The sequence below is a fragment of the Salvia hispanica genome, chromosome 1, assembly GCF_029641045.1.
Source record: "Salvia hispanica isolate PSC_SH4W2 chromosome 1, Shi_PSC_v1, whole genome shotgun sequence".
NCBI classification, from domain to species: domain Eukaryota; kingdom Viridiplantae; phylum Streptophyta; class Magnoliopsida; order Lamiales; family Lamiaceae; genus Salvia; species Salvia hispanica.
The window spans coordinates 17,393,667-17,412,616 of NC_142692.1; the positions used below are offsets into that span (position 1 = coordinate 17,393,667).

The 18,950-nt window shown below is 39.9% G+C and overlaps 2 pseudogenes across 1 annotated transcript in view; one reads left to right on the forward strand and one right to left on the reverse strand.

The window, feature by feature from the left end:
* The window catches only part of LOC125224470 (ATP synthase small subunit 6-A, mitochondrial-like), a 35,282-nt pseudogene extending 16,332 nt beyond the window's left edge, over positions 1-18,950 (forward strand). Inside the window, exon 3 of the transcript XR_016134532.1 lies at positions 18,509-18,950. The product of XR_016134532.1 is annotated as an ATP synthase small subunit 6-A, mitochondrial-like (transcript). The remainder of the gene's footprint in view (positions 1-18,508) is intronic.
* On the reverse strand, positions 17,221-18,500 carry LOC148933350 (uncharacterized; annotated as a pseudogene).

Here is an 18,950-nt window from a genome sequence, read left to right on the forward strand (position 1 = left end):
GAAAGAAGAGGATACATTCATTATTCACAGGAGTTACTATGGATCTCGTAATTGCAAGGAAATATGAGGATTTCGAGGATTCGAGGTCGAATCCTTTTGAAGAGGGAGAGTATGATGTGATCCTCGTTTCGATCCCGAAGCTACGCACGAGAAGAAGAAACTTAGCTTGGCCCGAAGTCTTGAGTTGGATGAAACAAGAGAATGAAGTTGGAGATTACTATTATTTAGGAGTAGATAAGAATAGTTAAACTAATTAAGATTAATTCTATCTCAATTATAGCATAGTTAAAGTGTATCTCCTATAATTTACATTAGGGAGATTTATAAGATATTTTGTGTATATTTTATTCCTTAATTTATGTTGGGGATAGAATAGGAAGATTCACCTTAGTAGATATATTAGTTTTCGGTTTATTTAAATATTAGAATTAGGAGTTAGCTTAGATTATTTAATTAGTAGTAGTTATCTCATTAGGAGATTTATTAGATTTGATATTCAATAGTTTGCCTATAAAAGGCGTGTGGTTTACGGAAGGAAGGGACGAGTTTTTTTGTGATGAATAATATTTTGTGAGTTAGAGTCTTTGATTCTTCTTCTTCGTCTTGAATTTTCTTGTAGCAAAGTGCTCGTTTATTCAAGGCATTTATCGACTTATCAATCGAACGTTCATATTCGATTGTGGCGTCATTCATTCCACTCCCACCACCATCTTCACGTCGAGTTCACATCCACCATATTGTAATTATTGCACAAATATCCATCTTAAACCGGAGGAATGTCATGGCAGATTCATTATTTTCGATTTATTACAAGTATAGCGAGCTGTGGCGAAGGCGAGAGGCTAATTCGTTCGGAGAGGTGTCGCGAGAGTTCCGCGAGCCAGCGAGGCTCACATCAGGTGGTATCAGAGCCACGCGATACCATCAATTAGCCTGTGCACCAACCCCTTTGTCGAAGGCGTCTACGGACTCCTCAATGAATAGGTTGGAAAATTTTCCATCTTGCGAAACTGATGATGATTTGCTTGACAAAGTAATGCGTCGACTAGAGCCAAAGATCGAGTTACGTGTTGAAAAGGCCTATGCGGAGCTATTGAGACAACATCGTGAATTGAAGCAAGAGAAAGTTGCCGCCGTGGAAAAGGTAGATAAAGAGTTGCAGCCCTTCATCGTACCAGACAGTAGTGATTCGAAGAAAGCCTTCGAAGAAGAAGCTACGCCAGAACCGGAGACCACCATCACTTTTGTTTTAGCCCTATCAGCAAGGGGACAGCAATGTAAAGATGAACAAGAACCAACTGATGCTGCATTAAAACGCTCAAATGTGGAAGAGAATGTTCCTGTTCAGATGCAACGAATTGAGGCAATGCCAACCAGGCCACTTTCTGGGATTCCCAGCCTCTATCTGAACGAAAATTCAACAAGAGAAGCGAGGAAACTTACGCAAGGTCCTCCAAGCAATTCACGCCCTCACAAGTTGATCAGGTGGCAAATATCGCAGGTCAAGTATCGTAGAAAATCCAAAGAGCATAGACGATTGATACAGTTTTGGCGGCTCAAATTTTGCATACATGGTCTGTGTGCGAGAAGGCCCAAACAAGATAAATTGATGGATTGGCTTATTATGAAATACATTGGGCAAGGAAAGAAGAGGATACATTCATTATTCACAGGAGTTACTATGGATCTCGTAATTGCAAGGAAATATGAGGATTTCGAGGATTCGAGGTCGAATCCTTTTGAAGAGGGAGAGTATGATGTGATCCTCGTTTCGATCCCGAAGCTACGCACGAGAAGAAGAAACTTAGCTTGGCCCGAAGTCTTGAGTTGGATGAAACAAGAGAATGAAGTTGGAGATTACTATTATTTAGGAGTAGATAAGAATAGTTAAACTAATTAAGATTAATTCTATCTCAATTATAGCATAGTTAAAGTGTATCTCCTATAATTTACATTAGGGAGATTTATAAGATATTTTGTGTATATTTTATTCCTTAATTTATGTTGGGGATAGAATAGGAAGATTCACCTTAGTAGATATATTAGTTTTCGGTTTATTTAAATATTAGAATTAGGAGTTAGCTTTGATTATTTAATTAGTAGTAGTTATCTCATTAGGAGATTTATTAGATTTGATATTCAATAGTTTGCCTATAAAAGGCGTGTGGTTTACGGAAGGAAGGGACGAGTTTTTTTGTGATGAATAATATTTTGTGAGTTAGAGTCTTTGATTCTTCTTCTTCGTCTTGAATTTTCTTGTAGCAAAGTGCTCGTTTATTCAAGGCATTTATCGACTTATCAATCGAACGTTCATATTCGATTGTGGCGTCATTCATTCCACTCCCACCACCATCTTCACGTCGAGTTCACATCCACCATATTGTAATTATTGCACAAATATCCATCTTAAACCGGAGGAATGTCATGGCAGATTCATTATTTTCGATTTATTACAAGTATAGCGAGCTGTGGCGAAGGCGAGAGGCTAATTCGTTCGGAGAGGTGTCGCGAGAGTTCCGCGAGCCAGCGAGGCTCACATCAGGTGGTATCAGAGCCACGCGATACCATCAATTAGCCTGTGCACCAACCCCTTTGTCGAAGGCGTCTACGGACTCCTCAATGAATAGGTTGGAAAATTTTCCATCTTGCGAAACTGATGATGATTTGCTTGACAAAGTAATGCGTCGACTAGAGCCAAAGATCGAGTTACGTGTTGAAAAGGCCTATGCGGAGCTATTGAGACAACATCGTGAATTGAAGCAAGAGAAAGTTGCCGCCGTGGAAAAGGTAGATAAAGAGTTGCAGCCCTTCATCGTACCAGACAGTAGTGATTCGAAGAAAGCCTTCGAAGAAGAAGCTACGCCAGAACCGGAGACCACCATCACTTTTGTTTTAGCCCTATCAGCAAGGGGACAGCAATGTAAAGATGAACAAGAACCAACTGATGCTGCATTAAAACGCTCAAATGTGGAAGAGAATGTTCCTGTTCAGATGCAACGAATTGAGGCAATGCCAACCAGGCCACTTTCTGGGATTCCCAGCCTCTATCTGAACGAAAATTCAACAAGAGAAGCGAGGAAACTTACGCAAGGTCCTCCAAGCAATTCACGCCCTCACAAGTTGATCAGGTGGCAAATATCGCAGGTCAAGTATCGTAGAAAATCCAAAGAGCATAGACGATTGATACAGTTTTGGCGGCTCAAATTTTGCATACATGGTCTGTGTGCGAGAAGGCCCAAACAAGATAAATTGATGGATTGGCTTATTATGAAATACATTGGGCAAGGAAAGAAGAGGATACATTCATTATTCACAGGAGTTACTATGGATCTCGTAATTGCAAGGAAATATGAGGATTTCGAGGATTCGAGGTCGAATCCTTTTGAAGAGGGAGAGTATGATGTGATCCTCGTTTCGATCCCGAAGCTACGCACGAGAAGAAGAAACTTAGCTTGGCCCGAAGTCTTGAGTTGGATGAAACAAGAGAATGAAGTTGGAGATTACTATTATTTAGGAGTAGATAAGAATAGTTAAACTAATTAAGATTAATTCTATCTCAATTATAGCATAGTTAAAGTGTATCTCCTATAATTTACATTAGGGAGATTTATAAGATATTTTGTGTATATTTTATTCCTTAATTTATGTTGGGGATAGAATAGGAAGATTCACCTTAGTAGATATATTAGTTTTCGGTTTATTTAAATATTAGAATTAGGAGTTAGCTTAGATTATTTAATTAGTAGTAGTTATCTCATTAGGAGATTTATTAGATTTGATATTCAATAGTTTGCCTATAAAAGGCGTGTGGTTTACGGAAGGAAGGGACGAGTTTTTTTGTGATGAATAATATTTTGTGAGTTAGAGTCTTTGATTCTTCTTCTTCGTCTTGAATTTTCTTGTAGCAAAGTGCTCGTTTATTCAAGGCATTTATCGACTTATCAATCGAACGTTCATATTCGATTGTGGCGTCATTCATTCCACTCCCACCACCATCTTCACGTCGAGTTCACATCCACCATATTGTAATTATTGCACAAATATCCATCTTAAACCGGAGGAATGTCATGGCAGATTCATTATTTTCGATTTATTACAAGTATAGCGAGCTGTGGCGAAGGCGAGAGGCTAATTCGTTCGGAGAGGTGTCGCGAGAGTTCCGCGAGCCAGCGAGGCTCACATCAGGTGGTATCAGAGCCACGCGATACCATCAATTAGCCTGTGCACCAACCCCTTTGTCGAAGGCGTCTACGGACTCCTCAATGAATAGGTTGGAAAATTTTCCATCTTGCGAAACTGATGATGATTTGCTTGACAAAGTAATGCGTCGACTAGAGCCAAAGATCGAGTTACGTGTTGAAAAGGCCTATGCGGAGCTATTGAGACAACATCGTGAATTGAAGCAAGAGAAAGTTGCCGCCGTGGAAAAGGTAGATAAAGAGTTGCAGCCCTTCATCGTACCAGACAGTAGTGATTCGAAGAAAGCCTTCGAAGAAGAAGCTACGCCAGAACCGGAGACCACCATCACTTTTGTTTTAGCCCTATCAGCAAGGGGACAGCAATGTAAAGATGAACAAGAACCAACTGATGCTGCATTAAAACGCTCAAATGTGGAAGAGAATGTTCCTGTTCAGATGCAACGAATTGAGGCAATGCCAACCAGGCCACTTTCTGGGATTCCCAGCCTCTATCTGAACGAAAATTCAACAAGAGAAGCGAGGAAACTTACGCAAGGTCCTCCAAGCAATTCACGCCCTCACAAGTTGATCAGGTGGCAAATATCGCAGGTCAAGTATCGTAGAAAATCCAAAGAGCATAGACGATTGATACAGTTTTGGCGGCTCAAATTTTGCATACATGGTCTGTGTGCGAGAAGGCCCAAACAAGATAAATTGATGGATTGGCTTATTATGAAATACATTGGGCAAGGAAAGAAGAGGATACATTCATTATTCACAGGAGTTACTATGGATCTCGTAATTGCAAGGAAATATGAGGATTTCGAGGATTCGAGGTCGAATCCTTTTGAAGAGGGAGAGTATGATGTGATCCTCGTTTCGATCCCGAAGCTACGCACGAGAAGAAGAAACTTAGCTTGGCCCGAAGTCTTGAGTTGGATGAAACAAGAGAATGAAGTTGGAGATTACTATTATTTAGGAGTAGATAAGAATAGTTAAACTAATTAAGATTAATTCTATCTCAATTATAGCATAGTTAAAGTGTATCTCCTATAATTTACATTAGGGAGATTTATAAGATATTTTGTGTATATTTTATTCCTTAATTTATGTTGGGGATAGAATAGGAAGATTCACCTTAGTAGATATATTAGTTTTCGGTTTATTTAAATATTAGAATTAGGAGTTAGCTTAGATTATTTAATTAGTAGTAGTTATCTCATTAGGAGATTTATTAGATTTGATATTCAATAGTTTGCCTATAAAAGGCGTGTGGTTTACGGAAGGAAGGGACGAGTTTTTTTGTGATGAATAATATTTTGTGAGTTAGAGTCTTTGATTCTTCTTCTTCGTCTTGAATTTTCTTGTAGCAAAGTGCTCGTTTATTCAAGGCATTTATCGACTTATCAATCGAACGTTCATATTCGATTGTGGCGTCATTCATTCCACTCCCACCACCATCTTCACGTCGAGTTCACATCCACCATATTGTAATTATTGCACAAATATCCATCTTAAACCGGAGGAATGTCATGGCAGATTCATTATTTTCGATTTATTACAAGTATAGCGAGCTGTGGCGAAGGCGAGAGGCTAATTCGTTCGGAGAGGTGTCGCGAGAGTTCCGCGAGCCAGCGAGGCTCACATCAGGTGGTATCAGAGCCACGCGATACCATCAATTAGCCTGTGCACCAACCCCTTTGTCGAAGGCGTCTACGGACTCCTCAATGAATAGGTTGGAAAATTTTCCATCTTGCGAAACTGATGATGATTTGCTTGACAAAGTAATGCGTCGACTAGAGCCAAAGATCGAGTTACGTGTTGAAAAGGCCTATGCGGAGCTATTGAGACAACATCGTGAATTGAAGCAAGAGAAAGTTGCCGCCGTGGAAAAGGTAGATAAAGAGTTGCAGCCCTTCATCGTACCAGACAGTAGTGATTCGAAGAAAGCCTTCGAAGAAGAAGCTACGCCAGAACCGGAGACCACCATCACTTTTGTTTTAGCCCTATCAGCAAGGGGACAGCAATGTAAAGATGAACAAGAACCAACTGATGCTGCATTAAAACGCTCAAATGTGGAAGAGAATGTTCCTGTTCAGATGCAACGAATTGAGGCAATGCCAACCAGGCCACTTTCTGGGATTCCCAGCCTCTATCTGAACGAAAATTCAACAAGAGAAGCGAGGAAACTTACGCAAGGTCCTCCAAGCAATTCACGCCCTCACAAGTTGATCAGGTGGCAAATATCGCAGGTCAAGTATCGTAGAAAATCCAAAGAGCATAGACGATTGATACAGTTTTGGCGGCTCAAATTTTGCATACATGGTCTGTGTGCGAGAAGGCCCAAACAAGATAAATTGATGGATTGGCTTATTATGAAATACATTGGGCAAGGAAAGAAGAGGATACATTCATTATTCACAGGAGTTACTATGGATCTCGTAATTGCAAGGAAATATGAGGATTTCGAGGATTCGAGGTCGAATCCTTTTGAAGAGGGAGAGTATGATGTGATCCTCGTTTCGATCCCGAAGCTACGCACGAGAAGAAGAAACTTAGCTTGGCCCGAAGTCTTGAGTTGGATGAAACAAGAGAATGAAGTTGGAGATTACTATTATTTAGGAGTAGATAAGAATAGTTAAACTAATTAAGATTAATTCTATCTCAATTATAGCATAGTTAAAGTGTATCTCCTATAATTTACATTAGGGAGATTTATAAGATATTTTGTGTATATTTTATTCCTTAATTTATGTTGGGGATAGAATAGGAAGATTCACCTTAGTAGATATATTAGTTTTCGGTTTATTTAAATATTAGAATTAGGAGTTAGCTTAGATTATTTAATTAGTAGTAGTTATCTCATTAGGAGATTTATTAGATTTGATATTCAATAGTTTGCCTATAAAAGGCGTGTGGTTTACGGAAGGAAGGGACGAGTTTTTTTGTGATGAATAATATTTTGTGAGTTAGAGTCTTTGATTCTTCTTCTTCGTCTTGAATTTTCTTGTAGCAAAGTGCTCGTTTATTCAAGGCATTTATCGACTTATCAATCGAACGTTCATATTCGATTGTGGCGTCATTCATTCCACTCCCACCACCATCTTCACGTCGAGTTCACATCCACCATATTGTAATTATTGCACAAATATCCATCTTAAACCGGAGGAATGTCATGGCAGATTCATTATTTTCGATTTATTACAAGTATAGCGAGCTGTGGCGAAGGCGAGAGGCTAATTCGTTCGGAGAGGTGTCGCGAGAGTTCCGCGAGCCAGCGAGGCTCACATCAGGTGGTATCAGAGCCACGCGATACCATCAATTAGCCTGTGCACCAACCCCTTTGTCGAAGGCGTCTACGGACTCCTCAATGAATAGGTTGGAAAATTTTCCATCTTGCGAAACTGATGATGATTTGCTTGACAAAGTAATGCGTCGACTAGAGCCAAAGATCGAGTTACGTGTTGAAAAGGCCTATGCGGAGCTATTGAGACAACATCGTGAATTGAAGCAAGAGAAAGTTGCCGCCGTGGAAAAGGTAGATAAAGAGTTGCAGCCCTTCATCGTACCAGACAGTAGTGATTCGAAGAAAGCCTTCGAAGAAGAAGCTACGCCAGAACCGGAGACCACCATCACTTTTGTTTTAGCCCTATCAGCAAGGGGACAGCAATGTAAAGATGAACAAGAACCAACTGATGCTGCATTAAAACGCTCAAATGTGGAAGAGAATGTTCCTGTTCAGATGCAACGAATTGAGGCAATGCCAACCAGGCCACTTTCTGGGATTCCCAGCCTCTATCTGAACGAAAATTCAACAAGAGAAGCGAGGAAACTTACGCAAGGTCCTCCAAGCAATTCACGCCCTCACAAGTTGATCAGGTGGCAAATATCGCAGGTCAAGTATCGTAGAAAATCCAAAGAGCATAGACGATTGATACAGTTTTGGCGGCTCAAATTTTGCATACATGGTCTGTGTGCGAGAAGGCCCAAACAAGATAAATTGATGGATTGGCTTATTATGAAATACATTGGGCAAGGAAAGAAGAGGATACATTCATTATTCACAGGAGTTACTATGGATCTCGTAATTGCAAGGAAATATGAGGATTTCGAGGATTCGAGGTCGAATCCTTTTGAAGAGGGAGAGTATGATGTGATCCTCGTTTCGATCCCGAAGCTACGCACGAGAAGTAGAAACTTAGCTTGGCCCGAAGTCTTGAGTTGGATGAAACAAGAGAATGAAGTTGGAGATTACTATTATTTAGGAGTAGATAAGAATAGTTAAACTAATTAAGATTAATTCTATCTCAATTATAGCATAGTTAAAGTGTATCTCCTATAATTTACATTAGGGAGATTTATAAGATATTTTGTGTATATTTTATTCCTTAATTTATGTTGGGGATAGAATAGGAAGATTCACCTTAGTAGATATATTAGTTTTCGGTTTATTTAAATATTAGAATTAGGAGTTAGCTTAGATTATTTAATTAGTAGTAGTTATCTCATTAGGAGATTTATTAGATTTGATATTCAATAGTTTGCCTATAAAAGGCGTGTGGTTTACGGAAGGAAGGGACGAGTTTTTTTGTGATGAATAATATTTTGTGAGTTAGAGTCTTTGATTCTTCTTCTTCGTCTTGAATTTTCTTGTAGCAAAGTGCTCGTTTATTCAAGGCATTTATCGACTTATCAATCGAACGTTCATATTCGATTGTGGCGTCATTCATTCCACTCCCACCACCATCTTCACGTCGAGTTCACATCCACCATATTGTAATTATTGCACAAATATCCATCTTAAACCGGAGGAATGTCATGGCAGATTCATTATTTTCGATTTATTACAAGTATAGCGAGCTGTGGCGAAGGCGAGAGGCTAATTCGTTCGGAGAGGTGTCGCGAGAGTTCCGCGAGCCAGCGAGGCTCACATCAGGTGGTATCAGAGCCACGCGATACCATCAATTAGCCTGTGCACCAACCCCTTTGTCGAAGGCGTCTACGGACTCCTCAATGAATAGGTTGGAAAATTTTCCATCTTGCGAAACTGATGATGATTTGCTTGACAAAGTAATGCGTCGACTAGAGCCAAAGATCGAGTTACGTGTTGAAAAGGCCTATGCGGAGCTATTGAGACAACATCGTGAATTGAAGCAAGAGAAAGTTGCCGCCGTGGAAAAGGTAGATAAAGAGTTGCAGCCCTTCATCGTACCAGACAGTAGTGATTCGAAGAAAGCCTTCGAAGAAGAAGCTACGCCAGAACCGGAGACCACCATCACTTTTGTTTTAGCCCTATCAGCAAGGGGACAGCAATGTAAAGATGAACAAGAACCAACTGATGCTGCATTAAAACGCTCAAATGTGGAAGAGAATGTTCCTGTTCAGATGCAACGAATTGAGGCAATGCCAACCAGGCCACTTTCTGGGATTCCCAGCCTCTATCTGAACGAAAATTCAACAAGAGAAGCGAGGAAACTTACGCAAGGTCCTCCAAGCAATTCACGCCCTCACAAGTTGATCAGGTGGCAAATATCGCAGGTCAAGTATCGTAGAAAATCCAAAGAGCATAGACGATTGATACAGTTTTGGCGGCTCAAATTTTGCATACATGGTCTGTGTGCGAGAAGGCCCAAACAAGATAAATTGATGGATTGGCTTATTATGAAATACATTGGGCAAGGAAAGAAGAGGATACATTCATTATTCACAGGAGTTACTATGGATCTCGTAATTGCAAGGAAATATGAGGATTTCGAGGATTCGAGGTCGAATCCTTTTGAAGAGGGAGAGTATGATGTGATCCTCGTTTCGATCCCGAAGCTACGCACGAGAAGTAGAAACTTAGCTTGGCCCGAAGTCTTGAGTTGGATGAAACAAGAGAATGAAGTTGGAGATTACTATTATTTAGGAGTAGATAAGAATAGTTAAACTAATTAAGATTAATTCTATCTCAATTATAGCATAGTTAAAGTGTATCTCCTATAATTTACATTAGGGAGATTTATAAGATATTTTGTGTATATTTTATTCCTTAATTTATGTTGGGGATAGAATAGGAAGATTCACCTTAGTAGATATATTAGTTTTCGGTTTATTTAAATATTAGAATTAGGAGTTAGCTTAGATTATTTAATTAGTAGTAGTTATCTCATTAGGAGATTTATTAGATTTGATATTCAATAGTTTGCCTATAAAAGGCGTGTGGTTTACGGAAGGAAGGGACGAGTTTTTTTGTGATGAATAATATTTTGTGAGTTAGAGTCTTTGATTCTTCTTCTTCGTCTTGAATTTTCTTGTAGCAAAGTGCTCGTTTATTCAAGGCATTTATCGACTTATCAATCGAACGTTCATATTCGATTGTGGCGTCATTCATTCCACTCCCACCACCATCTTCACGTCGAGTTCACATCCACCATATTGTAATTATTGCACAAATATCCATCTTAAACCGGAGGAATGTCATGGCAGATTCATTATTTTCGATTTATTACAAGTATAGCGAGCTGTGGCGAAGGCGAGAGGCTAATTCGTTCGGAGAGGTGTCGCGAGAGTTCCGCGAGCCAGCGAGGCTCACATCAGGTGGTATCAGAGCCACGCGATACCATCAATTAGCCTGTGCACCAACCCCTTTGTCGAAGGCGTCTACGGACTCCTCAATGAATAGGTTGGAAAATTTTCCATCTTGCGAAACTGATGATGATTTGCTTGACAAAGTAATGCGTCGACTAGAGCCAAAGATCGAGTTACGTGTTGAAAAGGCCTATGCGGAGCTATTGAGACAACATCGTGAATTGAAGCAAGAGAAAGTTGCCGCCGTGGAAAAGGTAGATAAAGAGTTGCAGCCCTTCATCGTACCAGACAGTAGTGATTCGAAGAAAGCCTTCGAAGAAGAAGCTACGCCAGAACAAGAGACCACCATCACTTTTGTTTTAGCCCTATCAGCAAGGGGACAGCAATGTAAAGATGAACAAGAACCAACTGATGCTGCATTAAAACGCTCAAATGTGGAAGAGAATGTTCCTGTTCAGATGCAACGAATTGAGGCAATGCCAACCAGGCCACTTTCTGGGATTCTTCTTCTTCGTCTTGAATTTTCTTCTTCTTCTTCAACGAATTAGAGTCTTTGATTCTTCTTCTTCGTCTTGAATTTTCTTGTAGCAAAGTGCTCGTTTATTCAAGGCATTTATCGACTTATCAATCGAACGTTCATATTCGATTGTGGCGTCATTCATTCCACTCCCACCACCATCTTCACGTCGAGTTCACATCCACCATATTGTAATTATTGCACAAATATCCATCTTAAACCGGAGGAATGTCATGGCAGATTCATTATTTTCGATTTATTACAAGTATAGCGAGCTGTGGCGAAGGCGAGAGGCTAATTCGTTCGGAGAGGTGTCGCGAGAGTTCCGCGAGCCAGCGAGGCTCACATCACCCGCTGCCCCTGGCATAGTCACACCCATCCCCGCCATATTTGGCGGCATACCGCCCATCCCCGCAGTCCCACCCATCCCCGACATATTTGCCGGCATACCCGCTGCCCCCGGCATCATCTGACCCATTTGACTCATCCAAGTGTACATATTGTAGAACATTTGGGGAGTCATCGTCGGCATACCGCCCATCCCCGCCATCTGGGATTCATCCCCGCAAAATTTCCCTCTGCGCCGATGGGAATCAAGGGTGTGTTCCCTCCGCTCGTGGTGGGGGAATTTCTATTGTACTCCATTGTAGTAGAAATGAAATTTGTAGAGAGAGAGAAACTTGTCAACACAAGTGGTGTGAATGAAATGAAGTTGGGGGAGCCCTATTTATAGAGTTTATTATTTATTAAAAAATAATAAAAAAATAAAATGTCGGACGTCCGACCGGGACGGGCGACCTTCGCCACATTGGCGCCCGTCCCACTCGCCCGTCGACGGGAGGGGCGAGGCCATTGCAGGGGCACTCGGGACGGGCGTGGGCGCCCTTCCCGCCCACTATGGCGCCCGTCCGGTCGGACGTCGCCGACGGGCGAGTGGGAAGGGCGCCGTTGGAGACACCCTAAGTTGTTGAAGCTTGTTTGATTTGAATTCTGAACGAATTAATTTGTAGATAAATTCTCTACATGTACATATCATATATAATTACTTCACATCATGTAAACTGCTTATAATCAACTGGATTTTCTCAAGTAAATTGAATTGTTTCAAGACTAGGCGTCACTTACAAGACATCAATGGTTTGTCACTGAAATAGGATCCTAACCTCGACTGGATTGGTCGAATCCAAAACCTACTCTTTTAGCCTTCTCATATGTCGGGATATGTTGGTGTCCAGGCTTAGCACCATCGCGGAACAAGGACATACAACCAGTTATATCTTTATCTCTTTGCTAACACTATAAAAAGGAAAGCAGTCTTCAGATAGAGCTAGGTTTCGACTACATTTGGAGGTTGATGAAATGCTGAGATGCTCACAATGTTATCGATATTTGTTGATCTAGCTATGTCATATGCAAGTATGCAACATCCATGTTACTTGGAGAATGATTGTGGCTCTTGATCTTATTGGAATTAGGAATTCCAATTTTAGTAAAAATTGAGTTGGTGTTCTTGCACTGTTAGTTGGACTATAAGGTGAATGCACTTTCCTGATTCCTATCACTTTATTTTGCAGATAGTCACTAATTTTGGTGGATGAAGAAGTCCGTTCATCATGGAAGTGAATATCCCATCTACGATTTTTATCCTTTTAAATCAATGGAAGTGAATATTCCGTTCATCATGGAAGTGAATATTCCATGAAGAAGTCCGTTCATCATGGAAGTGAATATCTTAGAACAGAAAAAGAATTAGTGAACTACACATTTTATTCCATGGCTTTTGTGATTGTAACATCACACACCTCTAATAAAAAAATCGTCATACAACCATATCATTTAACATCACACACCTCTGATAAAAAAATCGTCATACAACCATATCATTTAACATAATCAATACCCCTAGCTTCTAGCTTCTGAAGGGCATTTTTGGCAATCCCTAAATTTATTGCCATCTTCATTTAGCCACCTTTTGCAGTCTTTCGAATTTACAAAGGTACTCCATATGCTATTTCAAATTGACATGGGTACTATGTATGAGATTTTGTAATAAGTTCTGGTATTTTATGCGAGATTAAAGTTTTACTCTGTACAACAATAATGACGTATATGATATTAACGACAACAACTTCCATCTTCCAACCAAACTCTCATCCTCTAAATCTTCAACTTCAAATATTAACTGCAAAATAATTGATGAGATGTTGTGTGCGTAAACGATTTTGAGAATATCCAGCTTTCAATGTTCGCAAAACTGCCCTCCAAATGACATCCACCCATCTTGCCCTTATTTTCACCATTGGAAAAAATGGTATTCACCTAGAGTTGTCAAGTGGGCTGGGCCAGATCGGCTCGAGCTAGGACCGCTGAGGCCCGCCTATATTTTGGCCCAGCCCGGCCCAGGCCCATGTCTGAGCCGCGCTGGTTGGGCTAGGCTTTTATTAATTTTGCTAAGCTTGGCCCAGCCTAGGCCCATTTGGGCTAGGCCGGGCCAGACAGGGCTTTATTTGAATTTTATTTATTTATATGCAAAAGTAAAACATGGCCTTTATAATAATAATAATAATAATAATAATAATAATAATAATAATAATAATAATAATAATAATAAAAAACTATACTATATAGTCTATATTGCTTAAATGTGTAAGAATCCTAAAACTGGAAAAAAGAATACCTAAGAAAAGTTCGGATTCAGAATCCTGGAAAGTTGTACTAACTTTCCTTGTTCTCGGATTCTGATTACTTTTCCAGTTTGATTAAAAACCAAAACAAACACATGGATTTAAAATTTAAGGAATCAGATTACATTCCTGGACAGAATCTTGGCAACCAAACATGGCCTTGGTCTCTGGCTTTTGGGGTTGTAACACCACAAACCCCTAAAACATATATAATTAGTTTTTTTAATGTAGTTATGTGATTAATCAATAATAATAGTATATTTTCTATTTATGCATGTCATCTTGTGCATGAGATATTAATTTTTTCTATATCATTCCAATTTGTTGGATGTCTCCGGATGGGCTCAAACAATAACAGTCTAATATCTACACAAGTTTCCAACCAAATCATGTTTGCAATATTCAATCTTGACTACATCCAAATTTTTTTCTTATATTTTTGCATCCAAGATGTAAAAAAGATGGTTTGAAGTTTATCATTAAGAATATTACGTATTCAAACCTTAATATTTAATGAATAATTATAGAATTCTTTAAATTTGTTAATTAGTTCATATACTTGTAGTTTTAAAAATACAACATCAACTTATATGTCAGCATATATTAATAAAACTAACCATATTGGCTATTCATTTAGTTATGCACTTACTTTTAGATAGAATAAAGAACATAAAAAATGATGTTTACACAAAGTCAGTAAATAAACTTAAAAAAATTATATAAGTTTAGATTTAGTGTATATAAGATATAAATAAAAATTATATATTTTATTTTTACATATATTATATTTAGCATATCTTTCAAATGCATAAGCCAAAAATTTAAACAAAGCTAACCCGGCCCAGGCCCACATGTCAAGTGGGCTTGGGCCGGGCTAGCCTAGCAAAATTAATACAATCCCAGCCCGCCTCAAACATGGGCCTGGCCGGGCCGACCTACTTGACAACTATCTGTGGTGTTGTGATTGAGACCTTTACTGTCTTCGAATTTGATTTACTAATCTTGGACTCTTTCAACTTTGTGCATAATGGTTTCGAAACAATAAACAAGGTTGTGTCCGAGTCAACATCCTACATATACTCCCTCTTTCCCATTACATAAAGCTCTGAGGTCCGGCTATGCTACATAGGCACCATGACATATCGATATTCTACTAGTCTTCCATTTGCAGTATGCTTTCCATTTGCAATAATGAGCTTTAGGATCTAAGATCTAATGTTGCTTTGTGTGTGCACCGCAAGCGATACCTCTTCCTGATCGCGTTTAGATCCTATTTGTACAGCACGTCAGCCAGTGAGATGAAATTCACAACTTGGATGGATGCGAGGCCTGAACTGGGTCACCTTTGTAACAATCTTAGAATTGATAAGTGATTATATAGTGTAGAAATTATGTATAGCCTTTAATATACTTATCATATAATGAGATGTTGAGAAATTCACCTCATAAATGTTTGTTTAAACTTTAAGGACTCGTTTGATAAAAAAGATGGGATATGAGAAGATATGTAAACTAAGATAAGAAATATACGGGTGTTTCAGGTTAAGATATGCAAAGATATGATTTTTTTTGTTGTTGTTTGATAGAACAGAAATTATCTAAATTTGTACTCCCTCCGTCCACGATTAAATGTCTCGTTTCTCCATTTTCGTCCGTCCACGAATAAGAGTCCCGGTTCTCCTTACTATTTTTGGACATTATTCATACCCTCATTTTCTTACTCTATTTACACCCATGCCATTACTTTTACATCTCCTCCCACCTTCTCACTCCCTTCAATCATTTCTCCTCTTCTACTTTTATTCTCTCTCTCGCTCTCTCACGCAGAACCCTAGTTCTCTAACCCGCCGCCGCCTCCATCTCGCTGTCGAATACCTCCTCCTCCTCCTCTCTTTGACTAGATAGATCGCACGCCTCCGGAAACCCTAACCCCTCTCTCTATCCGAGAATCAATCGGAAACCCTAACCCCTCGCCGCCTCTTCCTCTGTGGTCTCCTCCTCTAGAGTGGATCTTTAACACCTCGGAGGGAACGATCTCGGCTCCTATTGCCACTCATACCGTCACAATCCCCACATACTCGTGGGAGAAGACTGATTCACAGGAGACCATGGTTCTCGAAACCCCTGAGCTCGAATTGGATTCGTGGATGGAATCCCAGTCCTCGCTGCTCCCTGAAACTCCGGATCTCGAAGCCATTTCTGAGGGTTTCGAAGTTGAAGCACCTGAAACGCCACTTCCAAATCCACGGAGGAAGAGGCGTATCTCGGAGGAGGAGTGGTTCAAGGAGTTTTTGGTCATGCTATTGCATGGCATGGCCGATCTACTCTGAAATGTGAGTTTGTACTGACTTTGGTTTTCTGTGATTTGGCCACCCCCTATTTAGGGTTTGGAGGCTGTTTGAGTTTGGGGGTTTGTGGGTTTCCGAGGTGTTTGTTGTTTATGTGATTTTTCCACCCTCAATTTAGGGTTTGGAGGTTTAATCACAACAATATGATGAAATTTTTATGATAGGCTGTATTGTTTGCTTGTGGTGTTCGATTATTGTCCAATAAGCATGCCCTATGATGAAATATTGTCTGAGAGCCTGTGTTGTTCCATTATTGTTGCTTAAGCCTGCCCTATGATGAAATTTTTGTGATGATTTTCACTGATTTTGCGTGGCTTCTGTTGTTGTTGGTGGTTGGCTCTGTTGGTTGTTCTTAAGTTGTGTCAAGCCACCCCTTTGCAAGGTTTGGAGGCTTGATGTACTGCCCTATGATGAAATTTTTCTGAGGGAAAAGTGTTGCTTACTTCTTTGTTCACTGATTTGGTGTGGAATCTGTTTATGGTGATCATATTGTGTTGGCTGATATTGTTGGTGGTTGATTCTGTTGGTTGTGCTTAAGTTGTGTCAAGCCACCCCTATGTAAGGTTTGGAGGCTTGATTTACTACCCTATGATGAAATTTATTTAAGGAAAAAGTGTTGCTTACTTCTATGTTCACTGATTTGGTGTGGAATCTTTCTATGGTGATCATATTGTGTTGGCTCATATTGTTGGTGGTTTATTCTATTGGTTGTGCTTAAGTTGTGTCAAGCCACCCCTTTGCAAGGTTTGGAGGCTTGATTTCCTGCCCTATGATGGAATTTTTCTGAGTGAAAAGTATTATGGATTCTGTTAGTTGTGTCCCTGTCCTGCCTTACATTCAAAAGCTGAAAATGTGCATTACATGATCTTTGCACTATTTATATACACCAAAAAAGCAAAAACATCAGACCACCTATTCCAAAAACCTTAGGGCCTGATCAAAAAACCAAAAACACAGCCACAATCCTAGAAGCCAAATGCATCAGTTAGAGGTCCAATGTCATACCATGAACCATCATTGTTCTCTGGCTATCGTAAGTACTCCAGCACTTCTCTCACAAGATCTTCATCCACTTCTAGCACATTAGGTAGTCCCCCTGTTCTTTCAAGCCTATCCTTGTTCATGTGTGGAACTTTGTAGCTGTTGTCCCCTCTGAATTGTAGGATCTGGGTAAGGCAAGCCTGCAAGGAGAGGAAAACTCTGTTGAGGGTCTGTGGTGTCAGCTCTTCATAAGCCTTGCATACATTTTCCACCAGTTCATCCACATTCTTGCATGGTTTCTCATGCTGCAGTGACTGTATAGCCCTAAAAAATCCTAGGTCTAATATGTTAGTGTCAGGTGAATTTGGTGGTTGACAAATCAGATGGATTTTAAATCCATCTGAGTTGGCAATAGCCTGAAATTCTGGATCTTTGGCAGTTATGTGCGGTGTAGCATTGTCTTGCTGTATGTATATCTCCTTACTTGCCCAATCAGGCCACTTGGCCTTAATTGCAGGTATGATCTGCCATGAAAAACACTTAATGAATTAAATGATGATCTATACTAAGTTGGTAACATCTGATAGTATGAAAAAATTGCATACCTTGTGGATGATGCAGCCCCTCATCACTTCCTTGTTCAGTGTTGTAATTGGCTTTGTTTCCAAGGTCCCTCTATCTCTATTCTTTGATTTCCTTTGAGCTGGAACATCTTCAGTTTAGGGAAATATTCCCACTTTACCATCATATGTGGGCTGCCCCTCACTACACTGTCAAACTGTGGCCTAGAAACAACACACATGAACATCACCTTGGTGATGTACCTCTTTAACTTGCATGACCTATATGGCTCATCTTCATCCGGCAAGAGGTAATACCTGTCTGATGTCTTGGTCATATAGAACCATTTTTCATCAATATGGACTATATTGTGCATGCCATGAAATTGAACTTTTCCTTGAGTTATGGATGGCTGAAGTTGAGTAAGACACCATTTCAACCTAGCTAATTTATTAAGCTCAGTCAAGGCAGGTTTGATAGCATTTGAATGAGGCCTTAGTTTGTCTTGCTTAATCCAGTTATGAATTGTGGTCTTGCTGACACACAAATTACATGCCATGTTTCCAATTGAAGACCTTTGAAGTGTTGATAGATTTCTGACCTTATCTTCATCAAGATTTAACTTATCTGCATGTTGATATCCTTTAAGCTTTTCTTCCATGATTGCAGGTTCCCCTCGCTGCGTCTGATCTTTTGCTACCTTCCACAGCCTGTATATTGTCTTTCTGTTGATGCTAAACTCCCCCGCTGCCTCCATAACAGCACCTCTTCTTAGCACTCCTGCGTGGCTGTGCTTGAGGAGGAACTGCACCACCAAGTTCTTCATATTGCTGGTTAGGACCTGTGACTGCCTTGGCTGAGATGAAATTTTTCTGAGGGAAATGCTAATTTGAATGTAATGCTACTTTTTTTGGGAGTTTTTTGAGTTTGGAGGTTGGTAGGAGTTGTGTTAAATGCACATTGTTAATGTATTTATAGGGAGTTTGAAAGTCCAAAATTTATTTCAAATTTCCCTCTAAAATGTCTAAGAGGGAAATTGAAATTTTCATATTCCCCCTTTATATTTGAAACAATTTTCGCAGGTTATGGAATGGAAGGCTTTGTTTATGAA